The 17,940-nt window shown below is 39.4% G+C and overlaps 1 long non-coding RNA gene across 1 annotated transcript in view; it reads left to right on the forward strand.

The window, feature by feature from the left end:
* The window catches only part of LOC123386622, a 30,567-nt gene extending 15,742 nt beyond the window's left edge, over positions 1-14,825 (forward strand). Inside the window, exons 2-3 of the long non-coding RNA XR_006600813.1 lie at positions 11,422-11,500; positions 14,685-14,825. This is a non-coding gene — a long non-coding RNA (uncharacterized LOC123386622). The remainder of the gene's footprint in view (positions 1-11,421; positions 11,501-14,684) is intronic.
* The last annotated feature ends 3,115 nt before the right edge of the window (positions 14,826-17,940 follow it).

A 17,940-nucleotide genomic window follows, 5' to 3' on the forward strand; every position in this document is an offset into this window, starting at 1 on the left:
AGAGCATGAACAGGGGAGGGGCAGAGAAAGAGGGAGAGAGGGAATCCCAAGCAGGCTCCGTGCTGTCAACATAGAGCCTGACACGGGACTTGATATCATGAACCATGAGATCATGGCCTGAGTTAACATCAAAAGTCAGATGCTCAACCAACTGAGCCACCCAGGCACCCCTGGAAAATACCTTTTAATAATACTCTTTTGTCTCTGGGACTTGAGTACAAAATTCTGGAAAACAGAACCCATTCACGTGTTAACTGTTTATTTAAAATCAGACAAGTTCATTTATTTAAAGTCAGACCATTTTTGATGACTTACTTAAGTGAAAGGGAAGAGACAGGTGGGATACACCAAGAAATGGAAAATTCCCCAACCACTTAAAAGTAATACAATGATCAATAAAAATGCTGAGAGAATGAACTCTTGGTTAATTAAATTTTTTGGCTTAACAAGAGATTAAAAAAAATCCAGCTGTTTTTACTTCCACAGCTTTAAAAATTTATGCTTCTTGATTTAGCAAGTAGAATTTCGTGACTAATATTGAATCTTTCCTTGAAGACTGAGGATCTTTCACCACGTTAGGCATCATTAATCCGAACATAAACGGTCAATGTAGAAACAGAGAAAGTGTAGGAGATTGGACAGAGGCAAATAGATGCACTCCCTGATGTGTTGGTTTAAAAAGCAAAATTTTTCGTATGGGTGTATTTACTGTCTGTGCTTAAAGTGATGGCTGAGGTGAAGTATGGAATCAGGAAGCAGAAAACAAAAACAAAAACAAAAACTGGCAAGTGAGGGATCATTTAGTTGGGCTCTAGTTGACTGAAGTGTTATATTAAGTGTGTCTGTGGTTCATCTCCACTACTCTTTCCTCATTCTTATCCCAAGCAGTGGTCAAGCTGCTTATGTGGAAGCTTGGAGCAGTGGTGTGGAGGAAATTTATTTGGAAGCAAACGCTTTATTTTTTTTTAAATACATGTGGTCTATGAGGTTTTCCATCTGAGATCCTCATAGGATCAGGAGTTCTGCCCTCCTCCAGCTCCAGCATAAGCAGGACTGTGTGGGAAGAGGCTGTTCTCCTTGGTTATTTGCAGGGAAAGTGTGTTGGGTCAGATCTTATGATGAAGCTCCCCAAAGCAAAACTCCATGAAGTGGTATGGTGAAGGATTCTAAAATAAATAAAAAAAAAATTTGTTATGTTCAAGTTAATGCTTGTAGGCTTGAACTAGAATTCTGACTTGCTTCCATCATTATGTCTCCCATGCATTTGGTTTTTAAGATCACCTGACAAAGAGTTATCCTGCAGTCATACTGCTTTATTGAACCCAGTCTAGACTGAATCTACACACTTTCTATCTGTCTGTCTGTCTATCTATCTATCTATCTATCTATCTATCTATCTAATCTGTATCTCTGTGATTATTGTCCCAGCTTCCTGGTTTTGTGTATTACTAGCATGTCTCTTGAGTGAATTAATTGGTTCTGACAGGATCCATATTTTCAATCTGTGTCCACGTGGCATTAAATCTGACTGTGGGAAATGTTATCATCACGTTACAGTTATTATATTGACAAGCAAATTTCCCTGAGTAGTCAGTCATGGAAATGGAGAGATTGTTCATTTTCTGAAATGCATGATGGTTATAAAGGGGGCAGTATAGGCTAGTGGAGAGAACACTAGATGGATGAGCTTGATTCTTATTATGACAGAAATCCATTAATTGTGTTTTTACATGTGTTATCCTGCTAACCTTCACATAGAGGGAAATACTTAGAATTTTTCTTTTCCTTTGTAAATATCTAAACCATGACATGCAGATACAGATATAAACATTTGTAGATGTCAAGAAAAATGCCATTAAATCCACATGTGGCCCCTTAAAATACTACTATAGCATAGGAGCTCAAATTTTGGGAAAGGTGAGAGAAGGGTAAGAATCAGAGAGAGACAAAGTTACAGTGCATCTTAGAAGGAAATTAGGAAGAGAAGCTGTCAGGATTCTGTGTCCTTGCTAGATAAGTTTTAGGAAAACAGGTAGGCCTTTTCTGACTAATGCAGAATACTTGGATTTTTGAAATGTGGTACAGGATGTGAAAGGAGATATGACTTCTTTTCTGTTCTAATCAGCATTAGAGAAGATGGTTGCCCTTCCCCTAGCAATCCGACTTGAATTCATTAGCACAAAGAAAGAAACCTGTCAGTGGTTCAGGCCTTTACAGGTTGATGGGAGGTAAAGCTGTCTGAAGTCAGGAGTTGGTGCCCAGAAGTTTCCAGGGAAAAGAGATTGTTCTCTTTGGAGGAGGTGCAAGGGGCAGAAGAAGAGCAGAAAATATGGTTTTAAATGACTGACAAGCAGAGCATCAACCCATGGCTGGGCACCCTTCTAGGCAGTGGCTAGGTACATGTCGTTAGACAATGAATGAAAGTACTTCCTTGGGTGGCTTGTGACCTGGGTTGCAGAGGTCTGCTTATTATGTCAGGGGTCAGTCTCAGTGAATACAGAAGTGCCTCCACACGGAAGTGAGTGTGCAGCGGGGTCTGTGTGCTTCAGAACAGATGAAACCGGATTGGATTAAGTTTCAACAGTGATTAAAAGTAATTTCTATTAATATGCTAAGCATATGAGCTATACCTTGGTTATGCTTGTTCTTTAAATCTCCCTTCAAATATTGTGCTTTTGTGATGTTAAGAAGCAGTAGGTAATAGTAGTTATGTATCAGTATAGATCTATCATTAGATAGCGAATTATACTTAAATTAGTAATAGGAGAAATGTCTTCCGACTGAACCCAGTGCCCTGCAAACAGTGGCTTGGTCCTTGTTCTTGTCGAGGGGATGCGAGCTGGAGAGCTGACCCAGGATTTCATGAAGGCCTGCATCCCAGAGAGGACAAGAGGGAAAGAGGCTTCAATGACACAGCTTGACTTTCTCATTTTCAGAATGGATTGGTGGAATGGAATGGAGGGTGCAGAACCTCTTAGCTCAAATGAAGGAATTGGATGTACATTTCAAGCCTACCAAGGAAGGATGGAGGTATTCCCTCCTTAGTTTTCTCTTTCTTTTAAAATATTTTTTAAGTTTTTAAATTTGTTTTGAGAGAGACAGAGATTGCAAGCAGGGGAGGGGCAGAGAGAGAGGGTGAGAGAGAGAATCCCGGCAGGCTCCACACTGTCAGTGTGGACCCCGATGCGGGGCTTGAACTCACGAACCGTGAGATCATGACCTGAGCTGAGCTCAGGAGCCGGATGGATGCTTAACTGACTGAGCCACCCAGACGACCCTTCCCTCCTTAGTTTTCAGAAAAAAAAAATTAGAAAAAGTTTTAAAAAACTTTTGTCTGATTATCTTTCAAGCGGGTCACACAATTTGTTTTTTCCCCTGAAAAAAGCACCTGAGTTCCTAGAGAAATGGAGTTTACAAATACTCATGGAAGATGATTCTTTCGTTGGGTTCATCTTTCTCAGGCATAGGAGATTTAAGATGTGTCTCTGGGTGAAACTTAATGCTGTCTCTATGGCCGGTCTCTCCTCCTTTCCTGTCCTTAATGGGGCTGCCTTCACCCCATTCTGGGTCATGGGTATCAGGGAATTAAACTTATAATCACTATATGGAAGTAATCTGCAGGTTGGAAATCCTCTCAGGGTAAAATCTTTGAAGGGCACATGAGCACCTGGCAGAACAATAAGAGGCAGAGGCTGCCACTGTCCACCCACCATGTCTCCATCTCATCCCACTCTCACTTAGATGTTGGCCATTGTACCCCGAGAGTCCGTTCACACTAAACTCTAGTGAGGGTTTAGGAAGGGTCCAAGCGGTTATCCCAAAGCAGTATATGTCAGGAATTTGGTAATTGTTTTGCCTTTGCCAACTCATATCCTTGTCCAAACAATGTAACAAAGTCTCACCATCTCCATTGTCCTTCCACTCTGTCAATCTCCTCAGTACTTGGTCCCATGTTCATCCTGGCAGGCTTATCATTTAGCTGGTCCTTTTCTGGTATCTCCTCCTTTGTGCGGCCTCTGTCCTCTCCTCATAGTATGCTTTCCTTCCACACAGGATAACACAATCCCGTCCCCGGCTTCTTTTGGTGTCCTGTACATTCTGTCTCCATAAGTTTTGACTGGGTAGAAATGAAATCTTTGATTATGCTTTTATTACTATTATAATTTTTGGTTAGTGTTGTGTCACAGGGAAAGAGAGAAACTCTGGGCTTGTAGTTGAGGTGGATAATAAGTAGTTAGTGCTTGAACTCTAGTTAACTCTTCACCCATGACGTGGTAGGTTTTCATTTACCTGACATTAAATACATAATGCAGGGAGGATTAATTTTCTTCGGAAGACTGCCTTCTGGTCTATGTAAGGACTTAATATTCCTCCCAAGTTTTTGGCCCTTCTTGCTAAATAATAAATCCGACTCTATTATATTAAAGTGTATTTGCCCCTTCCTGACCTGGTTTTCATTAGAAAGTCTCCCTATAGGTTCTACAGAAAATGTCAGAGCTGGAGTCATACATGATGATGGGAGGCTCACATATCAAGTTTCTCTCTGACACTCAAGTTTCTCCTCTGCTACCAGGGAAGAGGATTTTATTCTTTAAATTTTTCAATTTTTTTAATGTTTATTTATTTATTTTGAGAGACCGAGAGAGCTAGTGCATGAGTGGGGGAGGGGCAGAGAGAGAGGGAGAAAGAATCCCAAGCAGGCTCTGCTCTGTCAGTGCAGAGCCCAAGGCAGGGCTTGAACCCACAAACTGTGAGATCATGACCTGAGCTGAGATCAAGAGTCAGACGTTTAACCAACTGAGCCACGCAGGAGCCCTGTAGGCGATTTTATTCTATCCCAACACATATAAAAAGTCCATAAGCCCTCAGTCACAGAGTGATCAGTGTTTTTCTGACATGTTCATATGTGTCCTGACGGGGTACTTAACGTGTATTTTTAGGGTAGTATTTCCTTTGCTGACAAAGGGAAATTGAGCCACAAGCAATGACACAAACTGTTAAGACCAAAGGAAGAACTCGTATGAATTTTTCAACTTCTCATTTCTTTTTAGATATGGATATATCTGATCTGGGAGGAAATAGTCATGATGGGATACTAGACTGGAGTTATAAATTGTTTAATTAATTTCATAGAATGAGATTGATGCTATGAATATACATTCACCAAAAATGTTTGGAAGTCAAAGACTAAGACAAATTTACACATTTTTGGCTAGAACTTTAACAAGATCTACACATTTAACAAAATGTACACATTTTTGACTAAATCTTTAACAACCATGTTACAGCTTCCTGTGTTACAGCTGTGTGACAACCTCCTTCTATCTCAGTAGTTGTTTTAAGCAGGTTTCATTTCAAAGCCAGCACCTTGTTCATGTCAGCTCCACAGGACATAAAGAGCAAAAGCATGCACGTACACACACACACACACACACACACACACACACACACACACACGCATGCACACAGCCCCATAAAATAATAGAACAGTAAAATATTTTTCCCTATATCCAAACTGCTTTCTTTCCTTTGGGTTCTCATTTCATACATTTCATCTTGCTCATGCAATCCAGAAGGAAATAGGCTATACATGAACAAATGCTGAAATGACTAAAATCTGACTTCACAAACATGTGCAAAGTTATTTCTGGTGACAACTGCAATAGAAGCCCTATTGATGGAACTAAATTGACTTTAATTTTTGTGTGATGAATGAATCCCAAACTGGGCTATGTAGTCAATTTGGTTAAATTCTATTGCTTTAGTCAAATTTTCAAAGAGGAAAACTTAAGCATGCAGATCACTGAAGAGGTTTTGAATTTGTGTATATATTAGAGGCTAGAAATTTATTTCTCCCTGCTTATATAAGGGGGAAGAATCATCAATTACTACTGGTGTATATTTATAAAATCAGAGTGCTGGTTACTAGCCAAGGTTTCTTTTCAAAAACCACAGAGAAGGCTTGTGATAAAAGCCTTTTGAAAGGGGGCATTGGATATGCCTCTTTCTATAAATAAGAATAAAAGATGATTTTCCCCTGAACCTGTGTGACCAAGGATAACATATCTTATTCCAATAATAGGATTTCTACTTCCTTCCTTCCTCCCTTGTTTCCTCCCTCCTTCCCTCCTCTCTCCTTCTTTCCTCCTTTTTTCTCTCTTTCTTTTCTTTTCTTTTCTTTTCTTTTCTTTTCTTTTCTTTTCTTTTCTTTTCTTTCCTTTTCCTTCCTTTCCTTTTCCTTCCTTTCCTTTTCCTTCCTTTCCTTTTCCTTCCTTCCTTCCTTCCTTCCTTCCTTCCTTCCTTCCTTCCTTCCTCTCTTCCACTTCCTCTCTCTTCCTCTCTCCCTCCCTCTGTTCCTCCCTTCCTCTCTGTCTCTCCGTTATTGCATAAACATATAAACAATAACAAAAGCCACTTAACTCCAAAAACAATTAACACTTTGAGTAAGTTGATTTCATGCATCTCTTTAATACAGCTAATTTTGGGCTGTTATTAAAAAACAATCTTAGAGTATTTTTATTCGGTAACTGTTTATTGACAACCCTGGATAATTTATGCACTGCTTAGTGATTGGTGGCATCAAACAGGATGTTCAAGATAAGGACCTCACTGAAGAAGGGAGGATCAGTATGGTATAAAAATAATTACAAGAGAGACATGGAAGTTGCTATGATTGAAATGTGGATAAGATGCCATTGGGCTGCAGAAGAAGGAAAGCCCAGAAAGTAGGCAGTATGGTAGAGACAACGTAGACTCTGAAGTTAATGGACCTGGCCTTGAATACTGGCTGTGTTCCTTATTCACTCTGAGAGTTCTGAATCCATTTCCCTCTTTGTAATGGAGATTAAAATGCCTATTTATGGAGGTTGATAAGATTATTAGAAGTGTGCTTAATGTGCTTAAAATAGTCCCAGGGACATGATAGGTTTTTAATAATCAGCAGCTGTTATTGTCTTCATAATCACTGTTATTAGTTTTATTAAGGGGCTAGTACTTAAGCAAACCTCATTCAGCGTTTGGGTGCAAAGTCATTTTAGATAGAGAAGTCAGGTTAGCAAAAGCAGTTTGAAGTGAAACATAGTGTATGTGGACAATAAACCTGTCAAATGGAAGCTGGTAGTTAATGATGAATTTGCTTCATTGATTTTTAGTTTTATCCCAATCTATTTTAAGACTATTTTTGCCTGTAGAAATCAAGCCATAACACCTTCATTCAGCATTCTGGTTCCTATCTACACTAAGTTCCACTTCTTTTTACAAAGCTTACATCATTTTGGTTCAACTTTTCCTTTTCTTTGAAATGCCTTCTCTCCAAATTCTATCTATCCTACTAAGTCCATTGTGAGTCACCAAGCTTTCTCTAAATCCTCCCAGGAGAATTAATCTATTGCTTCGTTGATTCCCATAGTTCTTCCTCTGTGACCTCATGTTTATTCACCACCATTAATGTGTTAGGTTCTCTGCTAGGTACTGGGGAATGCTGGTTGGAACAAGTCCCTAATTTCAAAGATCTTAAAGAATACTGAGGGTCACAAACAAGCGAACAGATAACTGTAACACAAAGTGATACAACAGAGGTAAAAAACATGTGCCATGGTATCACTTGGGAGGGGCACCGCACTCAGTCAAGGACACCCTAGATGAAGTGTTGACCAGTTTGAGACCTGAAAGGTGAGTAGTTAACTAGTCCCAATCAAGTGCAGCACAGGGTACAGAGGGGAGCTATTCCAGGCAGAAGGTGAGGGCGTAACGAGTCTAGCACGGTGCCTTCCATGTATTAAGCACTCAGTAGATATTTGTTGAATGAATGAATTCTTATGGAAAAGAACCAAGGCTGGTAGGTAGCTGTCAGATGGCACCTTTTCCTTTGATATAAGGAGGGGGGTGCTATCAGGATGGAAAGAAGTAGACAGGGAATGAAAGAAACTTATGATTAACTTACTTACTTTGCAGAATCTGGCAGACGTATAACTGAAGTGAGGACATAGCTTTACATGAAAAGTAAATTGTTCTAGAAGAGTAATGAATAAATAAATATTCTATTCATTTTTTAAACATTATTTTGTGGCCCATTATCAACTAAACGTAATTCCTATAAGAAGGGGAATAAACTTATCTTTTGGATCTAGATTTTGATATCCTGGGTTATCTTTGTGAAACTATTAGAGAAAATGAAGAGAGAGGACAGAAAATGCTGAAGCTTGAAGGGGAAATAATTTGATATATTTTAGAGAAGGGAAAAAAATTAGAAATAAGAAAATTCCATGCATTGCTTACAAATACAAACAACATACAAAAATTCTATTTATTTTAGGAATACATATATTTAGAATTGAGAAAGACACTAACTCTCAGATGACAAAGCTGTCCTCAATATACAATGCTAATTATTTAATGTAATTGTGTCTAACTTGTCATTAAATTAATATCACAAAATAGGTAGAATTCATCAAAATGATACTGCCTACTTTTTGGATTCTCTGTATCTGAAAAGAAGTAAAATCCAACAATGGTGCATTTAGGAATATCTGTAGGGGAAGAAGCAGTTAAGAATTTTCGTTGGTACCTGACAAGGACAGTAACAAAGAATAATCAATCTAATACATTTGACAAAATGTTTAGCTGTATCTTTCACACTCCCAAGGCCTATAAATCATTAAAACAATTTCATTATGCCCTTAGGAGCCACTGACATTCTAACTGATAATACCTTAAGTCAAAGCAAATTAGAACATCAAAGTGGCTTTTCCTACCAAATAACATGAAGAATATTACTGTTTCTGAAATAAGAACAGAAAGCCGACGACATGACTTCCACTGAGTCACAAGGAAGCATTATTGGAATCCTCATTTCCTTTGCTCCTTTGAGCCAGGTATATCAGGAATGACTGAACAATTAAGAGTTTGTAGGGTTTAAAAGTATAGTGGAAATGGCATTAGTACTAAAGAAATCACATTTTTAATGCATTAACAGTGGAGAGAGTTCTCACTTAAAAGAGCATTTAGTACTTTGTCAGTCACTTTTAAAATATTTTTTGCAAAATGCATACACAGTTTTCATTGTTTTTAGTAAAATAAATGTTTCTGTGCCCAAGCATTTTCAGTATCACCAATTTGTGCAGCTGAATGATTTTTCCCATGACCACAAGGCAAGAATGGAGAAGGAGAATGGTTAGATTCATTCAGGTTTGGATATTTGCCAGGTATTTTCTATGGAAGAAAAATGGGACAGGTTGTTGAGGATGTTGGCAAGAAAGTGGATGAAGCGTGGACCATGGATTCCAAGTTGAATATGGAAGGTTGTACATCTAGGAGAAAGTTAATACGTAGACAAAGAAGAAGGGGAGCAGGGTCTAGAGGGTTCTATGAAATCAAGCAACTAAGAGACAGAGCTAGAAGAGTGGGAGGTTTCAGTGTGAGATGTTTGGTTTGAAGATTTCAGAAGAAGACATATGTACTAGTTTTCTTGTGTTGCATGACAAATTAACCACAAACTTAGTGACTTAAAACAACACATGTTTATTGTCTTACAATTTCTGTAGATTAGGAGTCTGGATATGGCTTACGTTGGTCCACTCCTCAGGGCCTCACAAGGCTATAATGAAGGTATCAGTCGGGCTGCTTTTTCATCTGGAGGCATGAATCAGGGGAAGAAAATACTTCCAAGCTCACTTGGAATTGCTGGTAGAATTCATTTCCTTGAAGTTGTGGGACTAAAGGCCCAGTTTCTTGATGGCTGTCAGCTAGAGGCCATCTTCAGTTCCTAGGGGCTATCCATAGTTCTTAGAGGTCCTTGCCAGGAGGGTTTTCCAACATGGCTACTTACTTTATCAAAGGAGCAAGGAGAATTTCTAGAGTGCCTGCTGATAAGATGGAATCTTTTATGATTCAATGTAATCAGAGGAGTAGCATAGCATCATATTTGCCATATTCTATTGGTTAGAACAAGTCTCAGTTCCTGCCCACTTTCAAGGGGAGGAGATTACACAAAGGCATGCACATCAGAAAATGGGGATCATGGAGGTCCACCTTAGAGTCTGTCATCCTTTATATATAATGCCAAAAGATCAACTAATTGCTTTGCTTTTGTGCAGAGGCAAGAAGTGATTGATCCTTATGGGCTGGAGAATGATGGTAATTGTTGATACATGGGAATTGGCAAGATAAGGAGACTGAAAGAGAAGAAGAAAGTTGAAGAAGAAATAGGGGGAAGGAATGCTAGTAATTTGGAGCTCTGTTAGAAATTAATATTGCTGGAGTGGAGTTGTTCTAAATAATTCTGTTGAAAAGGAGCATATATACACAAGTCCTTAACCCTATAACTGGCTTGCTATTTTAGGTAAGCTCCATTGTCAAAAACAAACAAACAAACAAACAAACAAAGGTGTGTGTGAAGTTTTCAATTCTTCTCCTGAGAGGATTAGTTAGAAAATTTTACCTGAATAGAACATAAAATGTTTATTTTTAAAATCTTGTTTTTAACTGCACAATAAAATACATGCATAGTAATATGACAAGCTTTTAGAATCTAACTCTATAAAGTGAATTTTATGGTTGAAAGGAGGGATGTAGATTTGAAAAAAAAACCACATAAGAAACTTTGAAATGCAGATTCTCCATTCATAACGTTCTTTTATTCCCAAGGGCTGAAATACTCTCAAATCTATTTACAAGCTATTTGCCTAAAAGAGCAGTTGTCTCTTACAAAAGTGGGCCACTTAATTGTTAGCTACCCTTTCCTTTTTTTGTGCAGTATTAAAGTGCAAGTTTGCAGGCAGAACCTGAAAAATAGAGCTTTAATTCATGTTATTGAATATTTTTCATTAAGAATTAAAAAAAAATCAGATAAAGCAGAGTTTATCCTTCTGCTGCTTCCCTCTGTTTTACTGCCAGAGAATGAGTCCTCCATCTTAGGTACAATCCTTGCTCCTTCTGACATGAGAAGAAACACTGAATTGTGGTTAAAAGCAGTGACGCTGTTCAGACCTACTGACTTCTTACTGGCTGGGTGATACTAAACTCTTTGGGCCTCAGGTTCCTCTGTAAAATAGGTTTCTGTGAATATAAAATGTGCTTAAGCCAAATAAGTCTGAGAAAGACAAATATCATATGACTTCACTCATATGTGGAACTTAAGAGACAAATATATGAACACAAGGGGAGGGAATGGAAAATAAGATAAAAAGAGAGAGGTAGGCAAACCATAAGAGACTCTCAAATACAGAAAACAAACTGAGGGTTGCTGGAGGGATTTGTGGGGGACGGGTTAAATGCGTGATGGGCATTAGGGAAGGCACTTGTTGGGATGAGCACTGGGTATTGTATGTAAGTGATGAATCACTAAATTCTACTCCTGATAGAATCCTGATACTCCTAATCATGCCTTGTATCTAGTGAAAATGTTTGCACTCTTGTTCTCAGGCCTTCGGTCTTGGACTGAACTTTACCACTGGCCTTCCTGGGTCTCCAGATCTTGGAACTTCTCAGCCTCCATAATTGTGTGAGTCAATTCCTCATAGCATAATAAATTATCTGTCTATATCTATATCTATATCTATATCTATATCTATATCTATATCTATCTATCTATCTATCTATCTATCTATCTATCTATCTATCATCTATCTATCTACTTCTCTGGAGAACCCTGACTAATACACGTTGCTGACTTGAAAATTATGTTTCTAGGTTTCACACATACTCTTATTGCGATTGGATACATTCATCCAAAACTAATCAATTGTTGGGGTCCTTAAATTGCTCCATACCTCCACCCTGTTTATTATCTTAGCTTCCATTTGTTTGAGAAATAAGCTGGAAATTTGATTATCTCAAATAATGAGACATACAGTCTGGAATATGATGCTCAGAAAAAGTAATTGGCTTTTAATGGTCTTCCTCATGATCCCTAAGGCTCTATTTGGATTCAATGGATATACCAGAAGCACTTGGAAATTTGTCTCCTCAAAGCTTTAATAATGATTGACTTTATTCAGAAAAATCATTCACTAACCCCCGCTTTATTCCCTATGTTGAATATTGAAACATAAAGTTATTTCCTGTTAGTCATATAGCAAACTGGGTCATGCATGCCTGTTCCAGCTACAGTAATTTACTTCTGCAGGGTCAAGTAGTTCTAAATGAAATTGAATAAACATGGGGGTATTCAGACGCTAAGGATTATATTTAAATCATAGGCCTTACAATTTACATGGATTTGAGACATCGTTTATTGAAAATAACATAGCAGGAAGGCTTTCTCCTTCGATACCCTCAAAGTTAATACTTTAGAATCTCATAATACAGGGCTGACTAGTTTCTGGAAAGAAAAGAAAGAATAAACCTGTAATAGTAATTTATCATTCTTGACATTTTCCTTTCAGTTTAATTACTGCTGAGCAGCAGAACTGACACTTCATAAAAGTAAGAAGCATTTTTAAATCCTCCCAGAAAATCTCTACCTTATAGGGGCATTGGAAAGCTGTGACATACACCTGACCACACCCATCATTTTATTTTGTCACTGACTTTCAAAGTACACCATTACAAAGCTTTCAAGACACTGGGACTCAGGGAACATCAGTGTGCTGAAAGCCAGTAAGACACCTGCTTCAGAGACTCCACAATGTCTTTAGCTTTTTAAAGACATTTTTTAGCCTGTTCTTTTCTCTTCTCATTAGGGTGATATGGAACCCAGTGGCCAAAATTCAGAGGGAAGCTGCAAGGTTCCCAAGTGACTCATCTAATTTCAAATATCCTGAAAAGCTCAACTTTTTGTTCTTTTTCTTCCTGACTATAAAAGTGAGTGCAGAGGACAGGCCCTTGAGCGATGACAGAAGCTATAGCCCAAAACAATGTGGTGGCATGGGATCTGGATGTTCTTTTGGACTCAGAATTCTCTTGAATCACCTCTCCTGATCCTCAAATTCATTTCTCTTAAACATTAATTTCTTTTTTAGGCTTTCAGTATTAAAAGTACCCTATTAAAGAATCATTAGCTACTCTGACAGCAAGGCCCTTAGGATATAGAACAGGAATAGGAAGAGAAGAGAATCTCCAGGAAGATGATTAGGGAAGATAATGAACCCTTATTTAACTCCCTATTATGTGGTGGAACATTCCTGGAACTTTCCCAGACATTTGCTTATAAAAACCTTGCAACAACCTTGTGACTCAGGTACAGATGAGGAAACTAAAGCTCAGAGAGGTCCAGGGACTTGCCCAAAGTCACACAGATAGTTACTAGGAATAGGAGTGATTAAGGACAAGCATAACCAAAGTATCTTCCCTGCTCACTAAGTAGTACTAAAGCCTATTTTACATAATGAATGATTCCTAGATCATTGTAACAAATGGTGATAACAACAGTCACTCCCAAAGACCTGAAGCAGAAGGGGCATTTGAATGTTTAATGAGATAGTAATGATCTTATTTGAATTTCTGCTTAAAAAAAGTAAAAATTCCCCTAGAATGGAACATGTCATTATAGATTAAATACTCCTGGAATGATAACAAAGCAATATTCTTTAAGTTTAAGAAATACAGCATAATTTACAAATTTAACACCGGAAATGACTGCATCAGAACCTATGAGTTAGCAACAAAGGATGTGGGTTAGATGTAGCAAGAAAATGACGCTTAGGAGAAAGAAATCAATTTCCATTAGTCAAATTCATAGATTAAAAGAATGAGCATGCTAGATAAAAAGTAAAAGTTAATGGAATTTTGAAGCAATTCAATAACTATTAAAAAACACTCAAACTACACAGTGGCAAAACAGTCATAAGGTTTTGGAGGAAAAGGATGAAAAACATAATTATTAGAATTGAACGTTGTTGATGTCGTGGAATTAAACCTCAATGAAGCAAGGAAAAATATTTAGTGAACTCTAATTAAAAGTTCAACATTCTAGTTCTCTTTGATAACCACCCCCCTCCAAAAAAAAAAAAAAAAAAATCAAGAGACCTAAGCAAGCAATGTATTACATGACTGGCTGTTGTACAGGACACAAAGGTGGAAAGAAATGGTCCCTGTTCCCCATCTAGGGGTTCACAACCAATTGTGGTGAAAGATTACATACACTTACATATTTGTTTGTTTGTTTTTTTAACGTTTTGTTTATTTTTGAGACAGGGAGAGACAGAGCATGAACAGGGGAAGGTCAGAGAGAGGGAGACACAGAATCTGAAACAGGCTCCAGGCTCTGAGCTGTCAGCACAGAGCCTGACGCAGGGCTCGAACTCACAGACCGTGAGATCATGACCTGAGCCAAAGTCGGCTGCTCAACCAACTGAGCCACCCAGGCGCCCCTATACTTACATATTTGTAAGCATACTTACATATGCCAAGTAGAGTATGGTGATGGCTTTGAGAGTTTTAGACCCTGTGCTACAACACGTTTGTCAGGAGCCGGATTAACATTCACCAGTGCTATTAGTAGTGTTATTGAAGGCAAGAAGAGAGTGGGTTTATGACCCCAGCTTAGTTAGGACAAAGCTAACATACTGGGACGTAGATTTTGATTCAGCCAAACCCATTCTGCCTGTGGGGAGACAGCCTAGAATCTGAAGCAAAACACTTTATTTAATGCTTTTCCCCCTTTCTGTGGCTTGTTGAGGTGCTCCTAACATTATAGTATCTATGGTCATCCTTCCTATCCGTGGTTTTGTTTCCTGCTGTCTTAGTTATCCACGGTGAACCTCAGTCCAGAAGCAGATAATTACATGCCTGTCCTTGACCTCACTTCATCTCACCACGTAAGCACTTTATTATCTCACATCATCACAAAAAGGGTGAGTACAGTAGAATCAGATATTTTGGGAGAGAGAGAGGGAGAGCACATATTTATATAACTTCTATTACAATATATTGTTGTATTTGTTCTATTTTATTAGTAGTTAATTATATGGTTTTTAATCTCTTACTGAGGCTTATTTATAAATTAAACTTACCATACATGTGTATGTAGAGGAAAAAACATAGTATAATTGAATTCGCGCATCTTCTGAAGGTTGTAGAAAGTATCTCCCGTGGAAAAGGAGGGAATACTGAACTTTAATTTTAATGACAATAGGCTGCGAAGATTTGTCTGGGGACCACAATCATTTGAGTATGCTTATTTCTCTTTAGAATCATGGTGGTAGTTGAATTTATACAAGATGTTTAAAATTGCCTTGGACAAAACCAGCTGCAAGTGATCAGAAGAAGAGAATAATATAGGGATACTTGTAAACAGAAGAAAACTAGACAAAACAGTCCTCCTCCCAAACCTAGAAGGAAACTCACACGGACACAGTGATTGACAGGATACACTATGATGCCTCTGACCCTTCACTAGTTAATCTATTAATGAGCTGTTTGCTTGGTTGTGGAGCTGTATTCTGAATCCTTTTCATTGTCTTCCCTCTGCCTGCACATTCTTAGCAGCAGGGTGAGTCTAGATATCTGAGCTGGAGACAAATCTGGCCAGTAAGTTCTAAGAGGGAACACAAAGCCACCTGTCTACACCTGCTTTTAGACACCTTACTCATTCGTTCTTAAAGTTAAACTGCCAGGGGCGCCTGGGTGGCGCAGTCGGTTAAGCGTCCGCCTTCAGCCAGGTCACGATCTCGCGGTCCGGGAGTTCGAGCCCTGCGTCGGGCTCTGGGCTGATGGCTCAGAGCCTGGAGCCTGTTTCCGATTCTGTGTCTCCCTCTCTCTCGATGCCCCTCCCCCGTTCATGCTCTGCCTCTCTCTGTCCCCAAAAAATAAACGTTGAAAAAAAAATTAAAAAAAAAAAAAGTTAAACTGCCAGGCACAGTTGCAGGCAGGGGTAAAACACCTGTGTCAAGGCAGACATTGCTGCTGCCCTCATGGAATTTACTGGGGGGTGTGGAAAAGGGGAGGATGGTACCAAAGGCAAGGGAGAGTTACATTATAGTTGTGTATATGACAAGTGCTTGATGTGGAAATAGAATGAAAGCACAGAACATCTAACCCAGAAGGGGTGTCCAAGTTGTATCCTAAAGAACACATAAGAGCAAGCCAGGATAGGGCAGGAATGAGGTCCTGGAGTGTTGCAGGCAGGGGTACAAGATGCATAAAGAGGTCAGAAAGGGCATGGCTTAGTGTGGAAATGGAGGAAAAGTGGAGAGCAGTGGGAGGTGAGACTGGAGAGGTGAGTGGGACCAGATCCTGAAGGGCTTTGAGGTTTTCACTGAAATCTTTTAGACCCTCAACTCAGGGAGGTGGGCATTTGACGGTTGCTTTCTTGTTCTGGGATTCCTCTCTCCTGCTCTGACTACACCCCTGTTATAGGGACATGGCTGGGAATGAGGCTCAAGGTCAACAGGCTGTATCCCTCTTGTCCAGGTAAACTAGTCATTTCTACAGGTCTTGAGAATCGGCTTGAAATTGGGATGGAGGGGAAGTGTGGACTGAGGGTGTTGTTTCCTGCCTGCTTCAGTACAGTGAAAGCAGTGATTATTTATGCTTTTGGGGAGTTAAGCGTTCATAGGTTGTGAGTTTGGAAATTTTCACTGAAGAGTGGAAACACTGCCTAACTTCTTAGAGAGCTGGGAATGTTGGCGGAGACTGTATTTTGGTTTACCACCGCAAGTGATTGCTTGAGGCCTGCCTTTTGGTTCTTTGGTTCCTGTGAGATTAAAGAGGCTGTTCTACGTGTATTTCCAAATGACCTGGGGATATTAGCACCCTGTGAGATAGTTTTCTTCCTAGTCATGAGGATGATGCATGGGTAGGAGAAGGGGGAACTCAGGTGTCAGTAAAGGAGAGCCCTTCGCTGGGAAGCAACATGGATGTGGTGAGAATTCTTAGGCGGACTCCACCATGCAGAAGGGCAAAGCTCAATGATTGTCTTGCTATGTAAGATAATGAAAAAATCTTGATTCTGTTTATTTCCGTTGGTTTGGAGATACCTTCATAAGAGGGGAGAGAAGCAGCTTTTCTTGACTGGGGATGAGACTGTCTGTACTATTGTATGAAAAACATCTTTCTCTAAAGTAAATGACTGTTAATGACCTGTTAGCAGGGCTAGCTCTCTGGATCAAGAGGCTGACAGACAGTTGGGCTTTGAGCAGCCATTGAAAGACTTTATATTTTTGTAACAGCTTGGTAGAGGAGGTGATGAAAGATGAAGAGTTCAGTAAGAAACCCTGGCTGTTATTCATCCCAAGTTCTAGGGAGTGAGCAGTACTGGGGCAGAGTGTTTTCGCTGTTTATGCCATCTCCCTTTTCCATTCTGTTTTACTTACTGGGTTTTTTGAGGGCGGCAATATGTCTAGCTGAAAAAAAAAATCTGTGCATTTCCAAATCTCTCTTTGGAGAGAAGAGTGGGAGGGAAGGCCTTGTGATAGAATTTTGGCCCATGATGCGTAAAACAGAAGTGTAGGATTTCTGGAAACGCTTTTGGTTTCCTGCTACAGATGCTGTGCTTTCTGGCTTTTCCATTCACTCCTTCTTCATGCCTGGAATACACACTTCGATTTGGACGCTGGAGACAACAAAGAAAAGGTCAAGAGAATCACAGAGACCTTGGCCCTGAAATCTTTGAGCTGCTGAACCAGTGATAGCAGCTCCTGCCCCTAGACTTCCTGTTACTGGTAACAAACCCTTACAGATTTAAACCACTGTAATCAGATCTCTGTAACTTGCAGACAAACCCAGTTCTTAACTGACACAAATGCCTTCAGGGATGAGGGGGATCTGTCTTGGGCAGGGAATCCCAGAACCTTCTTCTGGGACACTGCTCTGCAGAAGTCAGCTGACCTTGGAGGCCTTTGCTCAGGATCAGTGAAAAATCATTGCACGGGTTGATTGTTACAATCTATCCACATGGCCAAACTTTGTCCCTTATCTTGATTTTAATCTGGATGTAAGTCCTCTGAAAACTAGTTTTGTTTCAACTATGGCTGATCATTCCGGGTTTATTAAATAGCAATG

The sequence above is a fragment of the Felis catus genome, chromosome B4, assembly GCF_018350175.1.
Source record: "Felis catus isolate Fca126 chromosome B4, F.catus_Fca126_mat1.0, whole genome shotgun sequence".
NCBI classification, from domain to species: Eukaryota; Metazoa; Chordata; class Mammalia; order Carnivora; family Felidae; genus Felis; species Felis catus.